This window comes from Carcharhinus amblyrhynchos, chromosome 22 (genome assembly GCF_965287045.1).
Source record: "Carcharhinus amblyrhynchos chromosome 22, sCarAmb.v2.hapA, whole genome shotgun sequence".
Classification (NCBI taxonomy): Eukaryota; Metazoa; Chordata; class Chondrichthyes; order Carcharhiniformes; family Carcharhinidae; genus Carcharhinus; species Carcharhinus amblyrhynchos.
In genome coordinates this window covers 33387916-33414049 of record NC_137345.1, presented here as the reverse complement: position 1 = coordinate 33414049, position 26134 = coordinate 33387916, and the positions used below count along the sequence as shown (strand labels likewise).

At 42.0% G+C, this 26134-nt stretch overlaps 1 protein-coding gene across 2 annotated transcripts in view; it reads right to left on the bottom strand.

Annotated features, from left to right (window-relative positions):
• LOC145357046 (synaptotagmin-B) overlaps window positions 1-26134 on the bottom strand; it is a 732627-nt gene that overhangs the window by 426298 nt on the left and 280195 nt on the right. For both annotated transcript variants that reach the window (XM_080210102.1, XM_080210103.1), the window contains exon 2: window positions 2387-2430. The gene's annotated coding sequence lies outside the window, so the exon portion shown is untranslated. The remainder of the gene's footprint in view (window positions 1-2386; window positions 2431-26134) is intronic.

Below are 26134 nucleotides of genomic sequence, written 5' to 3'. Positions count from 1 at the left end.
AGCCACAGCAATGTGGTTGACTCTCAATTGCGCTCAGGCAACTAAAGATGGGCAATAAACGCTGGTCAGCCAATGACACCCATGTCCCATGAATGAGTAAAACAAACCCTTGACTCCATCTTCATCAAGAAAATATGTCATAATATTGAGAGGAACTAGTATAATACAGACACCAAGATGATTTGATCAAAAGTTTAATGACAGCATTAAAAATTGGGCATGTTCATAATTTGTATACATTTTAAAGTGCACACATTGGAAAATGTTGGGAGAGAATGTGCAATGAATAATCATGGATGCACAAATGTTACAACTTTAAAAACAGCGAAATGAATCTCTGTAAATGTTCACACTTGGCAAAATAATTTTCTCCCATTAAACTATAGCCAGAATTTTACCAGCACACCCACCCCCCCTCCGATTGTGGGTGAGGTCATAAAATACTAGCCTATATCTAGAAATCAAGCCTAACAACTGATCATTATCCTCTGTATCGAATCTGCTGGGAATGTCAGCACATTGGTTAATTAGGGTGGGGCCAGGGTGATTTCTTGGGAGCCACACACATTGCAGTATGGGCATTTCTTTGTTTTACACCTCTTGGCCATACACACCCCATATCTAATCTGACGAGGTCTGCCAAACGGTCATGAAAACTCCATACTTTCAAATAAATCTGCTTTCCTCGTACGTGAAATTTTGAGTTATGTTAGTTACAACACCAAACAATTTTCCTTCATGCTGAATAGTTAAACAACAAGATTGCACCCGCTCAGCATGGGATAAGGCTGAGTAGAAATGTCAATCAAGTTTAAAAATTGAGCCATGGTTATCCAATTAGTGAAGCCACCTATGCTGTGATTTTTATTTCAGTTATAATATGAATTTGCCTTCGACACAAATCAAAGTAATGCTGCATCAAGGCTTAAATCCTATATTGACCAAGAACTCATAAGCCCTATATATATGCACACAGCTCTGTTCAGACAATGGAATGTTTGGCATTTATCAATAAACAGAATCTAGCCCAAGGCTGGCATATTGTTCTCAGCAGCAGACTTGAGAAATGTCAGTTGTGCTTTTCTCAGCTAAAAACAACCAGCTTCACCAATTTGCAAATAAAATTAATATTTATTTGTCAATTCTGACCATGTCTTCTTTCTCTGACTTCTGATTCCCTTTTGTTTGTTGCTTTGTATTTCCATGCATTGGGCATATTTTATATGGTTCTTTTCGGTTGAAATTTCTTTTTTTATTATGTAAAATAGCAAAGTCCCGTTCACCAAACAATCAATAACAGAGGGAGAAAGAGAGAGAAAACCTTTTGTTTCAGACATTACTCGTACACTTGCTGAAACTATAATAAGAAAGCAATAATTCAACAGGAGTTTGCTTTATATTGAAGCAGAGATCTATGTCCAAACTAAGCGATGTTGGAGTTAAAAGGGAGGGTGGGAGGATGGATTTTCCCATCCTGTCCACCATGGGGATCAGAGCAGGTGTTGGGGGATGGACCATGCAAAGGTCCATTGACCTTGGGCAGGATTTCCTGGTCTTGAGGCAAGTGCAGCTGGAAAATCCTGCCCAATGGTTATAGATAAATTGATGAAAATATAGCCATTTCATGAGTGATATATTTATCATACCTGTACAACATTGTTGTGCAGGTCTTTCTATGATATTTGGTTTCTGTCCGATTTTCTTTTGCGTGCTTTTGATCCCAATGCATTTAGCTGAAGCTGTTTTTGTAATGTCCCCTTGTTGTTGCAGTGTCATATCTTGGAATGTAATGAATTACATTCCCATTGTCATCCTTCCATCAAAGTGTTTTACCTTGTAAGATAAATGTTCTGGTGTCTGACTGCGGGTGATATTTCTGTACATCTTACACAAATTCTGTAACTGTCCCTCTGCGGTGAAATATCTGAGGGTAAGATCTCTACATCCTCCTATTATCATTTTATGAGCAGACATTAAATGAAACATTTTACAAAATAACAAGTGGCCAGTAAAAAAAAGTGCAAATATGTGTGGGTCCCCCATACTGGTAATTATGTATGCCATCAGCCTTAAAAGAACATGCCAAAACAACACAGTCAGTTAAATGTAACATGTTTACAATGAAATGTTATTCTGCATCCAATCAGATTCCAAAAATAAACAGCTAAATAATGCAGTAATGTTCGTAGATAAACATAATCGTTGCCTCCGTACATCAATTATTTTTGTCTTACAGTAAAGATTTTCCGCAAAAAAAACCCTAGTCATTGATCAAAATTTAGAGAAATCTATTGCCTAACCCAAAAACCAATATCTCATGCATTTGAACATGTAACCTGATTTTCTTTTATACAAAAGATGAAAAGAAAACCAAAGAAACACTTACACAATGCGGTGCTTCTTGAAGACGATTCTTTTTCACTGCTTCAGCTGAATGGAAAAAGAAAAATGTCATTTACACCTTAATCAATAAAACTACTGAAGCTTAATATTTCAGACCCAATCTTACATTGTACAATTCAGCTTTGATTGCAGCATAATTAGACAGTGCTAAAAATGAAAGAAATTGAAGTCCCATTACCTTTCTACCAGCCATTGTTACCACAGTCAAATAAAAGAGCACAGGATTGGATTGGATTGAAGAAATGGTCCTGAAATTTCCAATGCTTTCAATGATTTTCTATATTGAAGTTGGAAACAGTTTGTCGGGGAATACAGTATTCTGAACTTAATTGTTTTTGAGAGTTTTGTTGTTGGGCCCCTTGATTCTAATACCAGAAGGAGAATTGAGTTATGGTCAAGAGGGAAGAACCTGAGCATTTTGTTTGAAAAGTTCAGAATATGCTCTCTATGAGTCATGGCTGGCACACATTGACACAGTGGTTAGCATTTCTGCCTCAAAGCTCAAGGGACCTGGATTCGATTCCCAGCTTAGGTCTCTATCTGTGCAGAGTCTGCACATTCTCCCCTTGTCTGCGTGGGGTTCCTCTGGCTGCTGCAGTTTCCTCCCACAGTCCAAAAGATGTGCTGGTTTGGTGCATTGGCCGTACTAAACCTCAGTGTACCTGAACAGGCATCGGAGTGTGGCGACCAGAGAATTTTCACAGTAACTTCATTGCAGCATTAATGTAAGCCTACCTGTGACTAATAAATTAACTTTAATTGCATAGAGGATCGACAATGTGGTCTTGGGAAGGAGGGAAGTCTATTTTACTGTGCCTATTCCCTCCAGAAGTGAATTGAATGGGTTTTGCTCTGTTGTTCCAGGTCTGAATGCCCCACCTTCCCTGGTGTTCCTTGGATTAGGAATAGGGAGGGAAGTCAAGCTGGAATCCAGGTCCCACCTCTCCTTATCATTTACATTCAGTGGGTTTGTATGATTTTGGGCAACCTAGTTTCTTTTAGGGGAAAGGGAGAAGAACTTACCCATTATTTCTTGCCCCTGTTCAGCTGCGTGGTTTCCCAACTTGAAGAAACCTGACTCATAGCCTCTAAATGCAAAATTTCTGTTAGAATCTGAGGCTTAATTAAAATATGGAAAATATTGACTCATTTCTCAAGAGTAGGTTATTCACTCCCCAGCCCAACAGGCCACCCCCCACCTCCCCACCATAGTGGTTGGTACTGCTGTCTCACAGAACCCAGGTTCAATTCTGGCCTCGAGTGACTGTCTATGTGGAGTTTGCATGTTCTCCCCATGTCTGCGTGGGTTTCTTCCAGGTGCTCCAGTTTCCTCCCACAATCCAAAGATTAGATTGATTGGCCATGCTAAATTGTCCTTTAGTGTCAGGGGCAAATATGTGAGGTTACAGGCATAGGGCCTGGGTGCGATTGTTGTTGGTCTAGGCTTGATGGGCCAAATAGCCTCCTTCCGCACTGTAGGGGTCCTATGATTCTATGATTCTAAACCATGTTTGCAAGATAGGAGACTGGGATTCCTGATATTTAGTCACACTTTTGGTAATAATCCAGGATTGACAATTCAATTATAACTGGGGACAGAAGATAGAATTCTCATCTTGGAATCTACATTTTTGTTTAAACATTCTGGCCACAAGGCCTTTCTGTAAAAATATTTCTTTTTAAAGAATTTCAATATGTTAATTGGTGGATGCACTTTGAAATCATTTTCACTTTTCTCGCCAATATTTAAACCCACAATGCTGTTTCGTCACTTTTTGCACTGTACAGGTGATACACTTTCTCCACTCACCTGCGAGTTCCAATCAATTCCATGTTTTCCACACTGCTCAGTAAAGGTACTTCATAGAAAACAAATGTTTTTAGGACACAATTAATACTGTGCAGAAAATCCATGGATGAGGTACCTAAGGCCTAAGTTGCTGTTCCACGTGAATAACATCTTAATTGATGCCAAATACATTCAGTTTATCCCAGAGTTGAGTCTTACGGTTGGCATTACTTATTGGCAGATAAATTATTTATCTGAGGGTAAGGAAATTATGTTTGCAAAATATATTAAAGCTGGAGATAGAAGAATAATGAAAATAATGCGCATGGTTGCACTGCTGCCTGACAGCATCAGTGAGCAGGATTCGATTCCTAGCTTGGTTCACTGTCTGTGCAGAGTCTGCATGTTCTCCCTGTGGTTGCATGAGTTTTCTTTGGGTGCTCTGCTTTCCTCCTACAGTATGAAAGACGTGCTGATTAGGTGCATTGGCCATGCTAAATTCTCCCTCAATGTACCTGAGCAGGTGCCGGAATGTGGCGATTAGGGGATTTTCACAGTATCTTCATTGCTGTGTTAATGTAAGCCTACTGTGAGGTGGGGGGGGGGGGGGGGGGGGGGGTGTAGTGGGGGGGAACGTGCGAGGGTAGGTGACATTACGGGGTCTAAAGTAAAGGAGAGGGTACAGGTAAGGGAGGAGGCCAAGGATGTCCCAATAATAAAAGGAGTAGGGGGCGTGAGTATGGTTGGTGGCGTTCTGGCAAATAGGGTACAGGTGAAGGCTGGGATGAAGGCACTTTATCTGAATGCACGAAGCATTTGGAATAAAGTGGATGAGCTGGTGGCGCAGATCAGCACAAATGGATATGATCTGGTGGCCATTACAGAGACGTGGCTGCAAGGTGACAGGGACTGGGAGCTGAATGTCCAGGGGTATCAAGTGTTTAGGAAGGATAGGCAGGAGGAAAAAGTGGGGGGGGGGGGGTGCGTAGCTCTGCTGATTAAGGATAGCATCAGGGTGGTAGTAAGGGATGATATAGGAACCAAAGAGCAGAACGTGGAATCGTTGTGGGTGGAGATTAGGAACAGCCAAGGGAGGAAGATGCTGGTGGGTGTCGTTTATAGGCCCCCGAATAATGACCTGGAGGTGGGGCGGGCTATTAATGCGCAAATAAATGTGGTGTGCAGGAATGGGATGGCGATAATTATGGGGGATTTCAATATACATATTGTTTGGTCGACCCATGTTGGACGCGGTGGGCTTGAGGAGGAGTTCTTGGAATGCTGCCGGGATAGTTTCCTTGAACAATGTGTGTTGGAGCCGACGAGGGAGCGAGCTATCTTGGATCTGGTGTTATGTAATGAGGCAGGTAGAATTAGGGACCTTGTGGTGAAGGATCCTCTTGGGAAGAGTGATCGTTGTATGGTGGAGTTTCTGATGCAGATGGAGGAGGAGAAAGTGGGTTCCCGGACATGTGTCCTTTGTTTGAACAGAGGGGAGTACGGTAGGATGAGAGAGGAATTGGCAAATGTTGATTGGGGGAGCACATTGGAAGGTAGGTCTGCTGAGGAACAGTGGAAGATCTTTAAGGAGATCTTTCTTGGTGCTCAGCAGAAATTTATTCCGATGGTTAAAAAGGATCGTAGGAGGAGAGATAATCAGCCGTGGATAACGAAGGAGGTGAAGGAAAGTGTTAAATTAAAAGCGGATGCGTTTAGAGTGGCTAAGAGTAGTGGGCGAGAAGAGGATTGGGAGAGGTTTAAATGTCAACAAAGAATGACAAAGAAGTTGATAAAGAAGGGTAGGATAAACTATGAAGCTGGGCTCGCGCTTAATATAAAAAAGGATAGCAAGAGTTTTTATAAATACATAAAAAGGAAGAGGCTGGCTAGGGTGAACGTTGGACCCTTAGAGGATGAGAGGGGGGACTTAGTGGTAGGGGATGGGGAAATGGCTGAGGCCCTGAATAACTTTTTTGTTTTGGTCTTCACGGAGGAGGACGTGAATAATTTGCCGGGTGTTAGCGATGGAAAGATGGTAGGAGTGGAGGGCCTGAATGAAATTATTGTTACTAGAGAGGCGATGCTTGACAGACTGGAGGGACTGATTGTGGACAAGTCCCCAGGACTGGATGGAATGCATCCAAGGGTTCTGAAGGAAATGGTGGAGGTGATAGTGGATGCCTTGGTGATTATTTTCCAAACCTCGCTGGATTCCGGGGAAGTGCCGGAAGATTGGAAAACGGCTAATGTTACGCCATTGTTTAAGAAGGGTGGCAGGGAATTATAGGCCGGTTAGTTTAACGTCTGTTGTAGGAAAAATGTTAGAATCCGTGATCAAGGAGAAAATAGCGAGGCATCTTGAGGAGAATTGTTTGGTAGAGCAGACGCAGCACGGTTTCGTTAAGGGGAAGTCGTGTCTGACGAATTTATTGGAGTTTTATCGCTACGAATTTATCGCTACAAGAGGACACAGATTTAAGGTGCAGGGAAGCAAGTACAGAGGTGATGTTAGGGGTAAGTTTTTCACTCGGAGGGTGGTGAGTGAATGGAATCGGCTGCCGTCAGTGGTGGTGGAGGGGAACTCGCTGGGGTCTTTTAAAAGACTTCTGGATGAGTATATGGGATTTAATGGGATTGGTAGGTATTGATGTGATCGGCGCAACTTGTGGGCCGAAGGGCCTGTTTGTGCTGTAGTGTTCTATGTTCTATGACGATGTGTCTAGGGCGGTGGATAGAGGAGAGCCGGTGGATGTGGTGTTTCTTGATTTTCAGAAGGCGTTTGACAAGGTGCCTCACAAGAGGTTATTATAGAAGATAAGGGGGCATGGAGTTGGGGGTAGGGTGTTAGTGTGGATAGAGGATTGGCTGTCAAATAGGAGGCAGAGAGTAGGGGTCAATGGGTGCTATTCGGATTGGCGGTTGGTGACTAGTGGAGTGCCCCAGGGGTCGGTGCTGGGGCCTCAGCTATTTACCATTTATATAGATGATCTGGAGGAGGGAACCGAGTGTATGGTGTCGAAATTTGCTGATGACACCAAGATTGGTGGAACGGCAAATTGTGCGGAGGGTGTGGAGAGTCTGCAGAAGGATCTAGATAGGCTGGGCGAATGGGCCAGGAACTGGCAAATGGAATTTAATGTTGGCAAATGTGAGGTTGTCCACTTTGGTAGGAATAATGGTAAGAAGGACTATTACTTACGTGGTGAAAAACTACAGCAGGTGACGGTACAGAGGGACCTCGGGGTCCTTGTGCATGAGTCGCAAAAACCCAGCCTGCAGGTGCAGCAGGTGGTCAGGAAGGCAAATGGGATGCTGGCCTTCATAGTGAGGGGGATTGAATATAAAAGTAGGGAGGTCTTGCTGCAGCTGTATAGGGCATTGGTGAGGCCGCAGCTGGAGTAGTGTGTGCAGTTTTGGTCGCCGTACTTACGCAAGGATATTTTGGCCTTGGATGGAGTGCAGAGGAGGTTTACTAGGCTGATTCTGGAGTTGAGGAGGTTGAACTATGAGGAGAGGCTGAATAAACTAGGCTTGTACTCGTTAGAGTTTAGAAGAATGAGGGGAGATCTCATTGAGACTTATAAGATGATGAATGGGATGGATAGGATAGAGGTGGAGAGGCTCTTCCCGCTCAGAAAGGACAGTAGGACTAGAGGGCACAGTCTCAAGATAAAGGGGGGGCAGTTTAGAACGGAGTTGAGGAGGAACTTCTTCACTCAAAGGGTGGTGAATCTCTGGAATTCTCTGCCCGTTGAAGTGGTGGAGGCTGCCTCGCTCAATATTTTTAAGACGCGGGTTGATGGGTTTTTGATAGGCAAGGGGATTAAGGGTTATGGGGAGAGGGCGGGAATATGGAACTGAGACACAACAGATCAGCCATGATCTTACTGAATGGCGGGGCAGGCTCGAGGGGCTAGATGGCCTACTCCTGCTCCTATTTCTTATGTTCTGTGACACTAATAAATAAACATAAACTTAAACTTAATTTGTCCCAGAACGATTTGAATCCTTTCAGTGGCTGAGTCAATAAATAATAAATTTAGCTCATTGTGAATAAGTGTAAAAATAATTTACATTTTAGGAGGTGGGAGATAATGCTCATCCATAGATCATAGAACCCTACAGTGCAAAAAGAGGCCCTTCTGCCCAGCACCGAACACATTCCAACCCAGGCCCTACCCCTATATCCCTACATATTATACCCACTAATCCCTCTAACCTCTGCTACCCTGGATACTAAAGGGCAATTTCTTAGCATGGCCAATCAACCTAACCCACACATCTTTGGACTGTGGGAAGAAACCAGAGTACCCAGAGGAAACTCATGCAAACATGAGGAGAATGTGCAAACTCCACACAGACAGTGACCCAAGCCGAGGATTGAACCCAGGACCCTGGAGCTGTGAAACAACAGTGCTAACCACTGTGCTACCACGCCACCCACGGCAATGCTGCAGCTGTATAAGATCCTGGTCAGACCCCACTTGGAGTACTGTGCTCAGTTCTGGTTGCCTCATTACAGAAAGGATGTGGAAGCCATAGAAAGGATGCAGAGGAGATTTACAAGGATGTTGCCTGGATTGGGTGGCATGCCTTATGAGGACAGGTTGAGAGAGCTCGGTCTTTTCTCCCTGGAGAGCCGAAGGATGAGGGGTGACGTGAGAGAGGTGTATAAGATGATGAGAGGTATTGATCGAGTGAATTCTCAGAGGCTTTTCCCCAGGGCTGAAATGGTTACCACAAGAGGACACAGGTTTAGGGTGCTAGGGAGTAGATACAGAGGTGATGTCAGGGGTATGTTTTCACTTAGAGGGTGGTGGGTGCATGGAATCGGCTGCCAGCGTTGGTGGAGGCAGATTCGATAGGGTCTTTTAAGACACTCTTGGATAAGTACATGGAACTTAGTAAGATGGAGGGTTATAGGTATGCCTAGTAGGTAGGGACATGTTCTGCGCAACTTGTGGGCTGAAGGGCCTGTTTGTGCTGTAGATTTTCTATGTCTATGTTCTAATAAGGTTAGGAATGAAGAAGCAAAGAGAAAATGGGGTAAATGGAAGAAAAGATGTGGCATGAACTGATCAGGAAAAGAATTTGGACAAAATCATTGAAAATATTAGCTTAATATTTGGCTATGGAATTACAAATGGATATAATCAAAAGACATGTTGTTGTTACAGATAATGTAGGGCTATTGACTGTATGTCAAGTATGCTGTGAATGCTCGTCATTGTTCTGGTCACTATACAGAGATTACTTTTGAGAGCATGAACTGTATGGCAAGAAAGATGAAACATAACTGATCTATCGTTCTTTGGAAAAACTAACTGAGGTTTCCAGGTGATCTAGAAAACGAAATGTATTGTTCATATTGACAAAAGATCTGAGATCTGAAGAGATTTTCTTTTAAAAGGAAAGAAAATCAACAAAAACATTGAACAAAAAGGTCGAATTCTCCCCCAAAAATTCTAACTGTTGAATTCATGTGAAAACAGGAGTAATTCACGTTTTTTTTCAGTGGGTGTTCAGAGAAGAATCTCACACATTCTGTGCAGTGCAGAGGCCACCAGCGTGAATATTATTAATAACCTGGGGGTCAGGGCATACCTGGGGGGTGCTGAAGAGGCTGAAATCAGAATGCTGATCAGGCCACTTTGCCACTTGTGCACTGCCAGGGTGCCAATGCCCAAGAGCATCCCTCACACCTGACCCCCCTGTTGGACCCCAGTTGCCCCCCCAACCCCTTCACTCCAGCAGGGTTGGCTGCTAGTTCACCAAAGATTGGGGGGCTACCGTAAATCTCGTTGGAGTGACATACTCCTGGCAGAGTGGGGGAGAGGCTAGTGGGCCTGGAAACTTCAGTACCAAGTCCGCTAATTGAATTAAATCACATGCAAAATAAGATTAAAACTACTTCCGCAACTCCCCGTTGATTTCCCGCGTGGAGCAGATGCTGGCGGAAATCTGGTGCTCGATGTTATCATGGCAGGAACTCATGCGTGAATCCCACATATTGCCCACCTTGAGATTCTCCCTGAGTTTCAGACACAATGGGCAGAATTTTTCCAGCTCTCATAGAATCCCTGCAGTTCAGAAGGAGACCATTTGGCCTGTTGAGTCTTCACTGATACTCTGACTGAATTTCCCAGTCAGGTACTATCCCCGTAACCCTACATATTTTCCCCTCTAACCCCCCCTAACCTACACATCCTTTGGATACTAAGGGACAATTTTGCATGGCCAATCAACCTAACCGGCACATCTTTAGACTGTGGGAAAAAACCTGAGCCCAGGAAGGAAACACACTCAGGCACAGGGAGAACATGCAGACGTAACACAAACAGTCACCCAAGTCCACAATCAAACCTGGATTCCTGGCACTATGATGTTGCAGTACTCACCATTGTGCCATCGTGTCACTCTCTTGTGCAACTTGGGATGACTTGGATGATGACTACACTTGGAACAAATTAGTTAACTTTCCGAGCTTTTTAGGATTTCTCAGCCGTATGTGAGTGCGTACATTGGGGTAAATCTTCCTATCCTGCCCAACATGGGAATCACCACGGGTGGAATAGGTAAGTTGACAGACCATTTGACTGAAAGGTCCATTGACCTCAGGCAGGAATTTCCGGTCTCAGGGTGGGTGGGTGGGACTGGAACCACACACACACACACACACACACACACACACACACACACACACACACACACACACACACATGGGTGGTTCAGATTAATTTGGGTTGGATGGAAACAAGGGTTATTTGGAGAATGGGAACTGAATGGGTAAGCATGCAGTGAAGGGGATAACTAATCAGATACCACATGCGCCAATGCAGTACCTAGCCAATTTTTTAAAAAGATTTTTGTCAATTAAAATTTATGAATGGCACATTCTGAAAGTTTAAATATGGTTCATAACCTTAGTTATGGACAGCTGATTTAATATGCTGTACTATATGGGAAATCACCTGATCAGTTTCCAGTCACTTGAATTAGAGCAACACTGGGCACAATGGATGCCTCTTCAGTTCTGGAGTCCAGCAACTGAAGGGCTGGCACAAGGAAGGGAAAGAAATTGAATGGGGAAAAGCACAATATAATCAATTGCAGGAGACTCAATGATAATTGCTTAGGCTGGAAGTTCAATCAGCTGCTTAGAAGCATCACTACATGGCCGCAGGCTTAAAAGACAGGCTAAAGCCACTGATTGCAAGTGGGGTTTGGGCATCTCACTACAACCTCAAAGTCCACAGAATGATCCAGAGTTGAAGCTGCATCTTTGTAGGTGTCAGAGGTCACACTACCATAAAGATGCAATTTAATTCAGTTAACCGACAATAACAATGTGCATTAAAAAGCATCTTTAACATAGTTCCAAAGCAACAGAAGTATTATTGAGTAAAATTTGACATTGCGCCACAAACATTAATATTAGGACAGGTGATTAAAAGTTAGGCCAAACAGGGAGATATTCAGGGGTGCTGTAAAGGAGAGAGAGAATGATAGAGATGCAACAAGGTTTAGGGAAGGAATTTCAAACCTTATGGCTGAGGCAGCTGAAGACTCATTCGTCAATGTTGAAATGGTTAAAATTGAGAATACCAAAATTTGATGAGCACAAAGACCTGGGATGTCCAGGGAATCAGAGGAGACAACAGAAGAATTGGTAATGTTAAGGGGGAGAAGTAAGTGCTCTTACGGGTAGAGTGCATAGAGTGGATATGGAGCCATGGAGCTCAATTCAAGACCAAAACGGGACCAAATTTGCAAATGTCTTGATTCAGCCTCCAAAAGAGAGGAGTGGAGTCAGTAGAGTCATCGAGATTTACAGCATGAAAACAGGCCTTTCAGCCCTGCCTGTCCATGCCGCCCTTTTTTTATAACCTGTAAGCTAATCCCAATTGCTTGCATTTGACCCACATCCTTCTATACCCATTTTACCCATGTAACTGTCTAAATGCTTTTTAAAAGACAAAATTGTACCCACCTCTACTACTACCTCTGGCAACTTGTTCCACAAACACTCACCATTCTCTTTTGCCCCTCTGGACACTTCTGTACCTCTCCCCTCTCGCCTTAAAGCTATGCCCTCTAGTTTTAAACTCCCTGATATTTGGGAAAAGATATTGACTATCTAGCTCATCTGTACCTATCATTATTTTATACATCTCTATAAGATCATCCCTCAGCCTTCCACGCTCCAGAGAAAGAAGCCCCAGAAAGAAGTCCGGAGAAAAAGGCCCCAGTCTATCTAGCCTCTCCTTATAACTCAAACCAAGTCCCAGTAGCATCCTAGTAAATCTTTTCTGCACGCTTTCTAGTTTAATAATATCCTTTCTATAATAGGGTGACCAGAACTGTACACAGGATTCCAAAAGTGGCCTTACCAATGTCTTGTATGACTTCAACAAGACATCCCAATTCCTGTATCCTGTGTTCTGACCAATGAAACCAAGCATGCCGAATGCCTTCTTCACCACTCTGTCCACCTGTGATTCCACTTTCAAGGAGCTATGAACATGTACCACTAGGTGCGTTTGTTCTGTAGGTCTCCCCAGTGCCCTACCATTAACTGAGTAAATCCTGCCCTGGTTCAATCTACTGAAATGCATCACCTCACATTTATCTAAATTAAACTCCATCTGCCATTCGTCAGCCCACTGGCCCAATTGATCAAAATAACATTTGCAACCATCTCATGGTTATAGCTGGATGGATAGAAATTAAACCAGAAGTGGGAGGTCCCACTCTAATGGTCAACAGCAGAGAGCATTGAAGGAAGATGGTGTGGTCCCCTGAGTAATGTGGAAAGTCCAATTCTGAGGAAATGTTACAACAGAAAACCACTGAAGTAACTATTACACTGGGAATGAAAGTGCACAGTGCCTATGCTACTGGGATAGTAATGCAAAGGCCTGAATTGTATGATCTGTAGACATGGGTTCATATCGTACTATGCATCTTTGCACTTTAACTTAAAGTTAACATTGAGCTACGTAAGTCAATTATGTGAAATAAATCTGGAATTTATTAAGGAATAATATCATATGGAAATCATATCATTACCATATTTTCATTAAAATCTCACCGAGTTCACTAATGTCCTTTAGGGAAGGAAATCTGCTGGCCTTACCAATATGTGCCCCAGAACCAAACTGTTTGGCTCTTAATTGCCCTCTGAAATTGCTTAGTAACTCCTCAATTGTGCAGAAGGCAACTCAACACCATATTCTCAATGGCAATGTGCACAAGTAAGTTAAAAAGGTTGCGGTGTTTCTTCGAAAATATGATGCCTTTCCTTTCAAGTAGATTTTTATTTCATAAAGTTATAAATAAATGCAATGTTACTTTCCAAAATATCTATATTGACTTTCATTACAGTAACTTGATATGTAGACAGATTGCCAATTTACTGTTACATATATCAATATAACCTTCAAAATTGTTTGGTAGTGAAAGCAAAGGTTTGCCTGAAGAGCAAGAAATGGGTTATGTTAAAAGGTACCATTGGCTGGAATTTTATCCCCCGCACCTCTCTGCCTGCCACAGGAATCATAGCGGGTGAGGGGCGGACAGTGGAAAGGTCCATTGACTTTGAGCAGGATGTTACGGTTTTGGGGCAAGCGAGGCCACAAAATCCTGCCCAGAATGTTTCAAAGGTATTATGATATTAAAAATTTGCAGGCTGGATAACTCCTTTTCTTAATCTTGATAAAAGCAGAATGCTTTTGCACAAATTTAGGGCAATACCACTCTAAGCAAATTGTCCCAAAATTCCACTTTAAAACTTGGCTTGGCTGTGTTGTGTAATAAGGCTCTGGAGGCAGAATCCCTTCGCTCAAATCTTTTTATTTACAACTCTAACAGCAGTACACAGAGTGATACCAATCAGCAGTCTTCCTCTGGAACTGACACACAAGTTAAGTACAAGGCTAAGACTCCCTGATTGGCCCATCAATTGGATCCTTAATCAGGGAGTTCATATTCCAATAGGCCAACAACAATAGCTTGATTGAAGTTATTACACGTTGATAGCTTAGTTGATTAAAATAACGTAAACAGATTGAGAGTAATCCTCATTATCACTCTTTAATAATCTACAGTCAGTATTGTATTTTTGGTAGGTCTTCTCTCTAAGGCTTTCAGGTTTCTTTCTTCCTAGTACAAAGATCAAGGGCAGGATTTTTGCCTCCTCCCGCAGGCCTCTCCATGGCATGCTTTCCGGCAGCAGAGGCAGCCATGGGCTGCTGGTGGGATATTTGGTTCCTGTCAATGGCATTTTGAATGGCTTGCCTGTTCTGTCGCCATGAAAATCGCACTGGGTGAGATTGGGGTCATCTTTTGTGGCTCTGGAAGATCCCACTGGTGGGCAGGGCCAGAAAATTCAGCCCCCCGCCCCCGCCCCCACCCAAACTGGGAACATTCTTTCTGAATTTACCCTGTCTGAATCTATCCTGGGTAAGAGGGCCAATTCTTGGCTTACAAAGGAAATTAGAGAGAGTATCTGTTCTAAGGGAGAAGCATACAGATTGGCCTAGAAAAATAATAAGTCTGAAGATTGGGAGCAATTTAGAATTCAGCAAAGAAGGAACAGGGGATTGAATAAGAAGGGGAAAATACAGTGTGAAAGTAAGCTTCCAGGGAACATAAAGACTGACATGAACAGTCAGAGATTAGTGAAGACAAACGTAAGTCCCTTACAAACAGAAATAGGGAAATGTGTAAAATGGGACAAAGAAATGGCCGAGCAACTGCATACATACTTCGGTTCTGTCTTCACAAAAGAGAACACAAATCAGATTCCAGAAATGTTGGAGAATGCAAGATTTAGTGAAAGGGAAGATCTGAGGGAGATCAACATTAGTAGAGAAATGGCGCTGAGAAAATTGATGGCATTGAGAGCGGATATATCCCCAAGGCCTGATGATCAACATCCCAGAATATTTAAGGAAGTGGCTCCAAGAAATAGTGGCTGCATTGGTCGTCATCTTCCAGGGTCCTATAGACTCTGGAACAGTCCCTACAGATTGGAGGATAGCTAATGACAATCCAATATTCAAAAAGGGAGATAGAGAAAAAGCAGGGAATTATAGACAAAAAACTTAACATCAGTAGTGGGGAAAATTCTTAAATCCATTATCAAGGATTTTAAAGCAGAACATTGAGAAAGCAGTGGCAGGATCAGACAGAGTCAGCATGGATTTATGAAGGGGAAATCATGCTTGACAAATCTGTTCGAATTCTTTGAAGAGTTGACAGGGAGGAGCCAGTCAATGTGGTATATTTGGACTTTAGAAAGCATTTGACAAAGTCCAGCATAAGAGATTATCATGCAAAATTAAATACGATGGAATTGGGGAAATTGTATTGAGATGGATAGAAAACTGGTTGACAGAAAGGATGATGTGGATATGCGGCGTTGGACTGGGGTAAACACAGTAAAAGGTCTGACAACACCAGGTTTAAGTCCAACCGATTTATTTGATAGTAAACTCACTAGCTTTCGGGTTTGTCCCTTCGTCAGGTGACGAAGGGACAAACCTGGTGCGGTCAGACTTTTTACTGTGACAGAAAGGAAACAAAGAGTAGGAATTAATGGGGTGCTTTTCAAATCGGCAAACAGTAACTAGTGGGGCGTGTCATCTCAAAGTTAGCAGACGATACCAAGTTGGGTGGGAGGGTGAACTATGACGAGGAAGCAGAGATCCTTCAGAATAATCTAGACAGGTTGGATGAATGGGCAACTCAGTGGCAGGTGCAGTTATGAAATCCTTGATAATAGACTCTAGCAACTTTCCCAGTACCAACATTAGGCTCCCTTTTTGAATAGTGGGCTCACATTAGCCACCCTCCAATCTGTAGGAACTAGTCCAAAGAATTTTGTAAAATAACTACCAATGGATCTACTATATCCAGGGCCAATTCCTTAAATAACCTGGGACAAAGATTATCAGGACCTAGAGATTTATCCACCTTCTATTCCATCTATTTCCCCAAAATCATTTCTCTACTAATGCTGATTTCCTTCAGCTCCTCACTAAAACATGTTTCCCTTCGCACTTCTGGCACATTATTCATGCCTTCCTTTATAAAGACTGAAGCAAAGTAAAGATGTTAAACCGTGGCTTCATCTGTCTGATGGACTGGATGTAAAAGATCTCCGGCACTTTTTTCAAAGAAGAGCAGGGCAGTTACTTGTTTCTTTCCTCACTTAACATCATAAAAACAGACTGGCTGGTCATTATTGCATTGCTCGTGGGACTTTGCGGTGTGCAAATTGTTTGCAACAATGATTATGCTTCAAAAGTCTTTCCCTGACAATAAAACACTTTGAGACATCCAGTGATCAAGAAAAGTGCTGGATAAATGCAAGCTTGTCTTCCTTTCTCATGACAACTTTGCCTGCGTTCAACTATGTCTCACCCCCTGCCTCTTTGTTTTCAATTCTTCTTCCCTCTGGTGCTCTGCTTACCTTTGTCTTAATCTCAACCTATCTCCAAGCCTCGTTGCCACATTGCAATCAATTTTCTCACTAAATAAAAGTTCATGACAATGTTTGTGCCACAATGCACTGCACAGGTGAAAAATGAATACAAAATGTGATTTAAAAAAAGTGTCCAGCAATACAGAACTGATTCCCAATTCAAAACAAGTGAATAAAAAATCCCACACACCCACACATAGAAGCAGTAATTGTTTCCAAACAACCAAAAACCTCAGCAGAATTTCAATTTCCAATCTCTCACACCACTGCATAACAGAAATGAAAAGACTTGCTCTGCTTGAATTTACAAACACAAGATCAAAACAACTTCAAAAGAATGTGGATGCACAAGTTCAATTACTCTGCTTAAAAAGAACACCGTGTTGTTTGAGGGAGAACAAAGGTTCATGAGGGCATCAAAATTGCCATGTTTTTTCTTCTTCTTTTCATTTTTAATAAATTTATAATTTCTGATTTTTTTCTGTTGCAGCCCTTTTACTTTCCCTTTGATTCTAGTTATTTCTTGTCCCTGTTTCTTTGCTGGGAACATTGTCAGGTTATGGCTTAATATTATCTGCTTCATTACAAAGCAACCATGTACTGATTAAACCTTACAACTTATTTGAAAAATCAACAGTTCGTTTGGATATAATTCCCAAAGCAATGACAAGCATCTACTCCACCTGCATAAATGAGCTTACCAAGTTTGCAGAGAATGAAAAAGTACTAAGAGTATACAAATGAGTTATAAAATATTGATTAAACAGAGAGAAAGTATTATTCATGATGTGAATGTTTTAGGCACGCGTGTTAGTATGAGCAAACTGTGATCATTCTCATGAACCCTTAAATTTGCATATGGGTGGTACAGTGGCATAGTGGTGAGCACTGCTGCCTCACAGCGCCAGGGACCTGGGTTTGATCCTCAGTTTGGGTCACTGTGCAGAGTTTGCACGTTCTCCCCATGCTACGTGGATTTCCTTCGGGTGCTCCAGTTTCTTCCCACACAGTGAATTACATGCTGCTTAGGTGCATTGGTTATGCTTATTTCTCCCTCAGTGTACCTGAACAGGCACTGGAAATATGGTGACTAGGGGATTTTACTGTAACTACATTGCAGTGTTACTGTAAGCCTACTTGTGACACTAATAAATAAACTGTAAACTCCAGCGGAATACATTTTAAACAATGTGATATCTGCACCTTTCATTTTCAACCTGGCAATGTCACCTGTGATTAACAATTAACCAGTATGTGTGAGAAGTTGCATGAAAAATTCTCATCACGTCATGCTAAGTTCTCCCTCAGTGTACCTGAACAGGTGCTGGAGTGTGGCAACTAGGAGATTTTCACAGTAACTTCATTGCAGTGTTAATGTAAGCATATTTGTAACATTAATAATGTTTTCATATCTTAATAAATGGAAAATGAGACTAACTAACCAGCTTTGTATAGGTGGAAATAATGAATTATTGTTAATAATTACTAAATAACTTACCAAAGAAAAGTTGTAGAAAAATATTGGAAATGGGATTAAAATGAGCATCTAGTTTCATTTTTTTCCTTTATGGCTGACACAGGCAGAGTGGGCTGAATGGCCTCCTCCAGCATTGTAACATTTCTATGTGATTGTATTGTACAACAAAATAAATCTATACAAAAGAGCTAAAAAGGGTCAAGAAGGGGTTAATATATCATTCCATGCTTCATATTTATTGCAATTAAAATAACAAATAAGAAAGCACTACTACAAGGATCTTCCACATCTTCCTCAAGGCAGGAGTCATGATCTGGGCCATTTCCAGATATTGTTACCCTGCCTCATGCCCAGAACCATCTGCATTCTCTCCTCCGATGCTCCTTCCATGGCCACTCATCTAGCATCAACTATGAGCAAAAATCATACTGCATGTCCTAGAAATACTCATGAAACCGTCAAAATAAATCCATTCAACTCCCCTTGAAAAATGTTTAATCCTTATAAGTGGTCATAAAACCCTCCAAATAATAGACATTCAATAACACTTTAAAGAAACATAACCTTCTTAGTGGCTCATAAATCTGTCAAATAAACAAAGCTCACAGCCCATTGACAGCTGTGTAGCCACCCCTAAAATGCTGAATCTATTTGTGTGATTTAGAGGTCTAACAAACATTCATAATGGGATTTCATTGTGTAACAGTGTCAACATAAGCTCTGAGTACTTTGAACCCATTGAAGCAGTCTAAATAGATAAGTATCTGGGTGGGATTTTTTTTTGTGTTGCCATATTGCCTGCAAATTCAGCCCGGGAAGGATTGAGGCTGATTTTATTATTAATGACATGTTTTACATATCATTAACAAGACCCAGATGTAATCATCTGGTCTCCTTTATCTTTCCTGCTTCGCTGGTTAAGGTCCTCACCAGCGAGTATCACAGATGGTCCCCAACAATGGGGAGCAGATGTGATGACCTCGCCAATGGAACCAGAGGCCATTGATGCCCCCTGTAGTCGTGGGTACGGCTAGGCAGTGAACCTTGAGCCACATAAGTAACTGGGGTATTGTTGTTATAGGACGGATGTCAGGGGTAAGTTCTTTACCCAGAGGGTGGTGAGGGATTGGAATGCCCTGCCTGCTGCGGTTGTAAATGCGCCTAGTTTGGGGGCGTTTAAGAGATCTGTGGATAGGTTTATGGACGAAAAGGGATTGGTTTAGATTAGTGGGTCAGTGTTTTTTTTTAAAAAACTGGTCGGCGCAACATCGTGGGCCGAAGGGCCTGTTCTGCGCTGTAATGTTCTATGTTCTATGTTCTATGTTGTGTAATTATCTAGATGAGAGACTAGGAGAGGAATTTGGGAACATGTAAATGTTACAATTGGACTTGCAACTTCCTTGTTTAATTTCTCACATTCTCGACAAAGCATTTGAGTATCTTGGTTTCTCTATTTGTACACTGGGGTTGGGGATAAGGGGGTTGATGGGTGAAGTGTCGGCTAGCTCAGATGGCATGTGACTCGTAATAATTCACAATAACATCAACAGCATGCGTTTAATTCCTGTTCAGGTTGAAGTAGGCTTGGGGCCAGCTCTTTGTCCTGCCAGTGAAAATGGAAAGTCAAAATGCCAAACCACTGTTGATAAAAACTACTAAGAATGCAGTTCAAGATGTTGCATCAGACAATGAGCCAAGCATTTGTCTTCAAGCAGGGAACACAGTAATGAATGAATACTGTTACCAATTGTAATTCAAAGTAGGGGATATTGCAACTTTTCTTTTTGAGATATCATTCCAAATGATTTCCATCCCAAAAGAGATAATGGTTAATTTTTTCATAATCATCTGTCTGAAGTTTCATAGCAGTAAACTTATAATCTGAATATTGCCAAGACTCATTTCATGTCTTGCCTGCATTCAATAACACAGGTTATATTTCAAGAAAACATCTTGGGGCAGCATGGTGGCACAGTGGTTAGCACTGCTGCCTCATAGCACCAGGGGTCTGGGTTCAATTCTGGCCTTGGGTCACTGTCTGTGTCGATTCTGCATGTTCTCCCCATGTGTGCATGGGTTTCCTCCAGACGCTCCGATTTCCTCCCACAGTCCAAAGACGTGCGGGTTAGGTTGATTGGCCGTGCTAAATTGATCCTTGGTGTCAGTGGATTAGCAGGGTAAAATATGTGGGGCTACAGGAATAGGGCCTGGGTGGGGTTTTGGTTGGTGCAGGCTTAATGGGCCAAATGGCCTCCTTCTGCACTGTAGGGGTTCTATGATTCTAAAACATCATTACTTAAGGCTGATAATTCAACAGATTTACCTGAAGAACAGAACAGCCGAATCATAGAGTCCCTATAGTACAGAAGGAGGCCATTTGGCCCATTGAGTGCACCAACAACCATCCCACCCAGGCCTTATTCCCATAACCCCATGTATTTACCCTAATAATCCCCCTAATACCAAGGGACAATTTAGCATAGCCAATCAACCTAAGCCCCACATTTTTGGCCTTGGTAAATCCCAGGTTCAATCATTGACCTATGTGAGTTGGCAGACAGAGTGGTTACTATAAAGAATCAACATTTCCTATTTAAGGGGCTGGTGAGATTAATCAATAATTAATGATTACTGTCCACTGACCCCTGGCAGAAGAGGAGACATGTATTTGTTGAAGGATAATCGGCTTAGCTTTGAACCTAGGTGTCAGACAATATGTTAATGTAGTTTGCCTGGGTTCATGAGTGAAGGCGACTTAGGCAAAGTACTGTACCCAAGATACTTCCTCCAAGAAGTGCTTCACTGGATTGTGTTCCATTGACAGTTCATTATAGAACATTTTCTGCATGGAAAAACCTATAAATCATTGGTTGTAAACTATGGTCTTTCACAGAACAGCATTTGTCAAGAAGTGTCTTTGGTGGGCTATTTTATTAACTCCACATATTAATATTAATATGGGAATGTGTTTGTATATGAATATTTCCCACTGCAGCTGACACCAGCTACGATTTTGTAGGCTTAACAAAATCTATGCTACTACCTAAGTAACAGTGCAAAGCTAGTCAAAAATGCATGGAGGTGGTTGGATTGAATTTTGCAATGTGAGCTTATTTGAATAATTATTAGAGAGTTATACAGCTTTGGGCAAGCCTTGGCTGCTAGCCCACTGAAAGAAGCAGACACCTGGGCAGGAGTTCAAATTTAAAGAAACATGGTTTTGTGAAGTTTAGTAATGGATTTTATCATCCTTCTGATAAAGGCAACCCTACATTAATAATTAATACATGGTGTTAATAAAATAGCCCACCAAAAATCATCCTTAACCAAGATTGGAAACCCATGGTAGAAAAATACCCGGCAAAATGTAAGTGCAATTAAATGGGATGTTGCACAATTGATGGAGGGACACAGTAATTGACCCACTGATTGATGGCTAGTCAGAGTGGACAGGTTGGTGCAGAGTGCTCGTCAAGTAGTGGCGACCAGGTTAAACAGAACATGAATGCCATCTACAATGATCACTCTCTTGGCTAACCTATTATTCAGGAAAGATTTGATGCTGAAGCAAGTGCTTCATTTCAACAGGGGATGTGATTCATACATTTTCTCTTGCAAAATAGGCCTTACTAGATGTTGGATCTGTGTGCAGCTGACTGACTGATTTGAGGAATGTTGCCAATTTTGAAAGGATTGGGTTTTGTAAATGTTTAATGCATCAGTGACCTTCGTGCTTTTTGGAAGAACTGTCCCTTGTGTAAATGCTGTCTGCAGGTGTGACCGTCTCCTCTCTGAAGCAGAAATGCCAAATCTTCTGAGGAAGGATTCTCTGGATCAGTAAGGATGCGTGCATACATAAGGAATGAGTGTTAGTTGAACCTGTTTTACTTGAACTTATATTGCAATTGTATCCCTCCAATGCAACCACTTTATTTTTCTTTAACTGTTAAACATCTTCACAGTGTAGTCTCAGTAACAGTGGCTTGTCATGATATCACTGATCATGCATTCCTCTGTGACCCTTTGTAATAAATTTTTATGCAAAAATGCACTTTAATCACATCTATCGTAGCTCACTTATTTGGAGTGAAAATCACCCATTTTGATGCGTGCTATTTAGAAATAGAAATTACTCTGCAGAAATATACTTGTAAGCAAACTTACTGTTTTGGACCTAAAAAATATAATTCATAGAATCCCTAAGTGCAGAAGGAGACCATTTAGCCCATTGAGTCTGACCATAATTCCAAATTGGCCCTATTCCCATTGCCCCACGCATTTACCCTGCTCATCCCCCGAAACTATGGGGCAATTTAACATGGCCAACCCACTTAACCCAGACATCTTTAGACTGTGGAAAGAAACTGAAGCACCGGAGGAACTAACGCAGACACGGAGACAATATGCAAACTCCATAGACAGTGACCCATGGCCAAACTCGAACCTGGGTCCCTGGTGCTGTGAGGCAGCAGTGCTGACCACTGTGCCACCGTGCCATAATTCCTCAAGATTCAGTGTTCAATACTCTACCTTTAATTGCTTTTCAAAGAATGTGTCTTGTGGATCAAGCTATTACGTGGAGGCTGACAAGGAATTACTTTGCATATCTCAGCAATTAGTGAACAAATGCAAAATACAAAAATAAAGTTAAAGCATTCAGAACTTGGCGTGTCTTAATGAATGGATACATTACCAGAAGTTGTAGTGAAAGGGTTACTATTAATGAATTGATGCACCACTTGTTAAATTGCTTGTAATTACCATTTACTATAATTACTTTATATTCTGAGTATTTAATTTAGCTTGTGTCAAGTCATTCATATTTGCAATGTAGCAGGATTATTTGCTGAAAACAATGTTAGGAAACAAACCTTTCCCCTATTTTTTTCAAACAAAATGACAACAGTGCCAAACCCAACATTTTGTTGTGTTCATGTCAACTGTACAAGAATTTGCTCTGGTTATATCTCATTTCAAGAGAGGTTTCTCACTGTCAAGACATGATGAGCATACTGTCCCTATCCTGACAGCTAGGAAATAATTCACCAGGAGATCTCATAACAGAATCTTCAGGGAATATATTGATTGGATCAGATCATGAACCACAGATCCCAAAGTGGCCATTTCACATTCCAATCCTAAATGTTCAAACTGAGAAGGCATCTGAAAGAAAACTGTTATTAAATTCCAAGTCAGTGCTTTTACCTTTATTTTTTCTTCATGCCAAACTCTTCTGTCTTCTTCTTCTGTAGGGATTTCTTTTGATTCATACTCATCTTAAGTACAGTTCTTTATTAGAACCATATATTGTACTTTTCAATTTACTTTGTTTGGTCTTTAGATACACAGCTAAAGTGCCCTCACCATTGATTTGGTTAGACTCACTCCAGTTTTGACCTCATCTGAGTTTTTGCGGCATTGTTTGTCATTAATATCATAGTGTATTAGTTGCTTTCACAGAAATGTTTAGACTGCAGATATCCTACAAATTTTACAGCCACAATTTTACTGGCTTTCCTGTCCATAGATGGGCAGAGCGAACTGGTAAAATTGTGCGAGAGCCAAGAAATCAGGATTCATGTTCGATTTCTTGGCCCTCGCGATCTTAACAGCACCAGATTTCTGGCCCAACCTCTCACCTATTTCCAGTGAGAGGCTGAATAATTTATTAAAATTCTAATTTACCTGGCATTAGTGAGCCCAGGATGCAATTGTCCAGGCTTACTTGCCTTTGACGCCTCACTGGGCGAGCTTCTCTCTGGCAAGGAAAATGCCTGCTCACCATGAACGGAGAACAGTCATGTTGGCCTTGCTGGTAGAACCAGAGGCTAGTGAGGCATCCCAGGGAGGGCAAGAAGAGTGCCCCTAAGGCAATGAGAGCTTGGCACTTCCAGCCTGGCACTTTGGCAATGCCCACAGGGACCTACGGGGTGGGGTCTGGAGGGGTGTAGGCATTTGGCGGTGGGGCTTGAAGGGGAGGTGCCTATAGCAGGCATGGCCTTGATGGCAGTGGGACCTATCGGGGCAAGACCAGGCTGGGGAGAGAGCGTGGGGCTACCGCATGGTCTGCAGGTGATCGGTGGTGGGAAGGGAAGGGAAGTCTGGGCATCCCTGGCGGGGTGGGCGCAGTGGGATAATATTTCCAGAAGGTTTGAGGTTCGCGATTGTGGACGGGGGGAGGAGGGATGGTGGCAGGCAAGGCTGGCTGCAACAGCAGAGGGCTGACAGCTCTCTCTCTCTCTCTCTCTCTCTCTCTGAGAGACCTCTGCTTTTACAATTGCGCATATGCGGTCACAGAGGTCCTCTCTTGCACAATGCTCCCTCTGTAGCCAGGGCAAGCTGGCTGGTGAATTAAGCCCCGCCCACTGCCTCTAGCAAAAGAAAATGTCTTGCCCATTTTTTTCCACGCATAAGATTGGGAGTAATGACATGCCCAAAAAACAGATCAGCAACTCTCCCATTTTCACGCTAGCTGCACGCATAGTCTTTCAAGTAATATTCCAGCTTACATGTTGAACTATATGGTATTTGTGGTACAGAAATAGGTTATTAAGTCCAATGGCACTTATTCTCCACACCAGCCACTTCCCAACTTACTTCTTATTTGATCATTATATCCTTCTACTCTTTTTTCTCTCATGCACTTATCCTGAAGTTATGGTTCCATAAGCATTTGAGCCCCAGCTTTGTAAGTCTCACCTCCGAATTAAGCACCCACCATTTTTGGTAGAGGGTGGGGGAGAGGAACCTGGGCAGGTTGTAGTTTGCACACCAAGATTCATGCAGGAAGCTACATATGTAAAAATGCAGCTGCCATCAGACAGATTCAGTTTTTGTTAGAGGGATGTAGAAAACATAACTCATGGACTTTGACAAAAGGTCTCAATTTGCTGGGGTTATTTAGAGAGAAAGAGTTTTCCTTTGGAAGGATTCAAGTACCCCTTTGGGAGAGGTCAGACACTTTTGGGAGAGGTCAGGTGACCTTTAGGAATGTTACAAGTATATTTGAATGTACATAATAGTAGACTCAGTGGAACTGCCAAGCTGTCAAAGCATTTAATTCTCTAAGTTCTTTACATTTTTGAAAAACAATCTGCATTGATATCAATGCTTGCAATTTCATTAGTTGCCTATATACATGAACCTGAGCACTATCATTATAGGATTAGCACAGTATGCTTGAGTCGACAAAGTATAATTATCACAGTAGGGGACTTGTAAGTTCACAGTTTGATTGACAGCTCCAAATCGCTGATATTGGTTTGTGAATACAGATAGAAACACAGAAAATGGAAACAGGGGTAGGCCATTTAGCCCTTTGAGCCTGTTCCACCATTCAATATGATCATGGCAGATCATCAAATTCAATACAATGATCCCACCTTCCCCCCATATCCCTTGATCTCCAAGAGCTATGTCTAATTTCTGTTTCAAATTATAGAACATTTTGGCTTTATCATTATAGGATTAGCACAGTATGCTTGAGTCGACAAAGTATAATTATCACAGTAGGGGACTTGTAAGTTCACAGTTTGATTGACAGCTCCAAATCGCTGATATTGGTTTGTGAATACAGATAGAAACACAGAAAATGGAAACAGGGGTAGGCCATTCAGCCCTTTGAGCCTGTTCCACCATTCAATATGATCATGGCAGATCATCAAATTCAATACAATGATCCCGCCTTCCCCCCATATCCCTTGATCTCCAAGAGCTATGTCTAATTTCTGTTTCAAATTATAGAACATTTTGGCTTCAACTACTTTGTGTTAGTGAATTTCACAAATTCACCACTCTCTGGGTGAAGAAAATATGTGTTTCCGTAAGTGGTTAAGTAATTGAAGGAATGCGAGTGTATTGAACTGGTCTTTATCAATGAGCATTTAAAAGAAAGTTCGCAATGCACACTTTGAACAATATTTTATTTCATCTCAGAAAGGCTCCTGAGATCTTCCTAAGGTGGATTCTGGATCAGTTG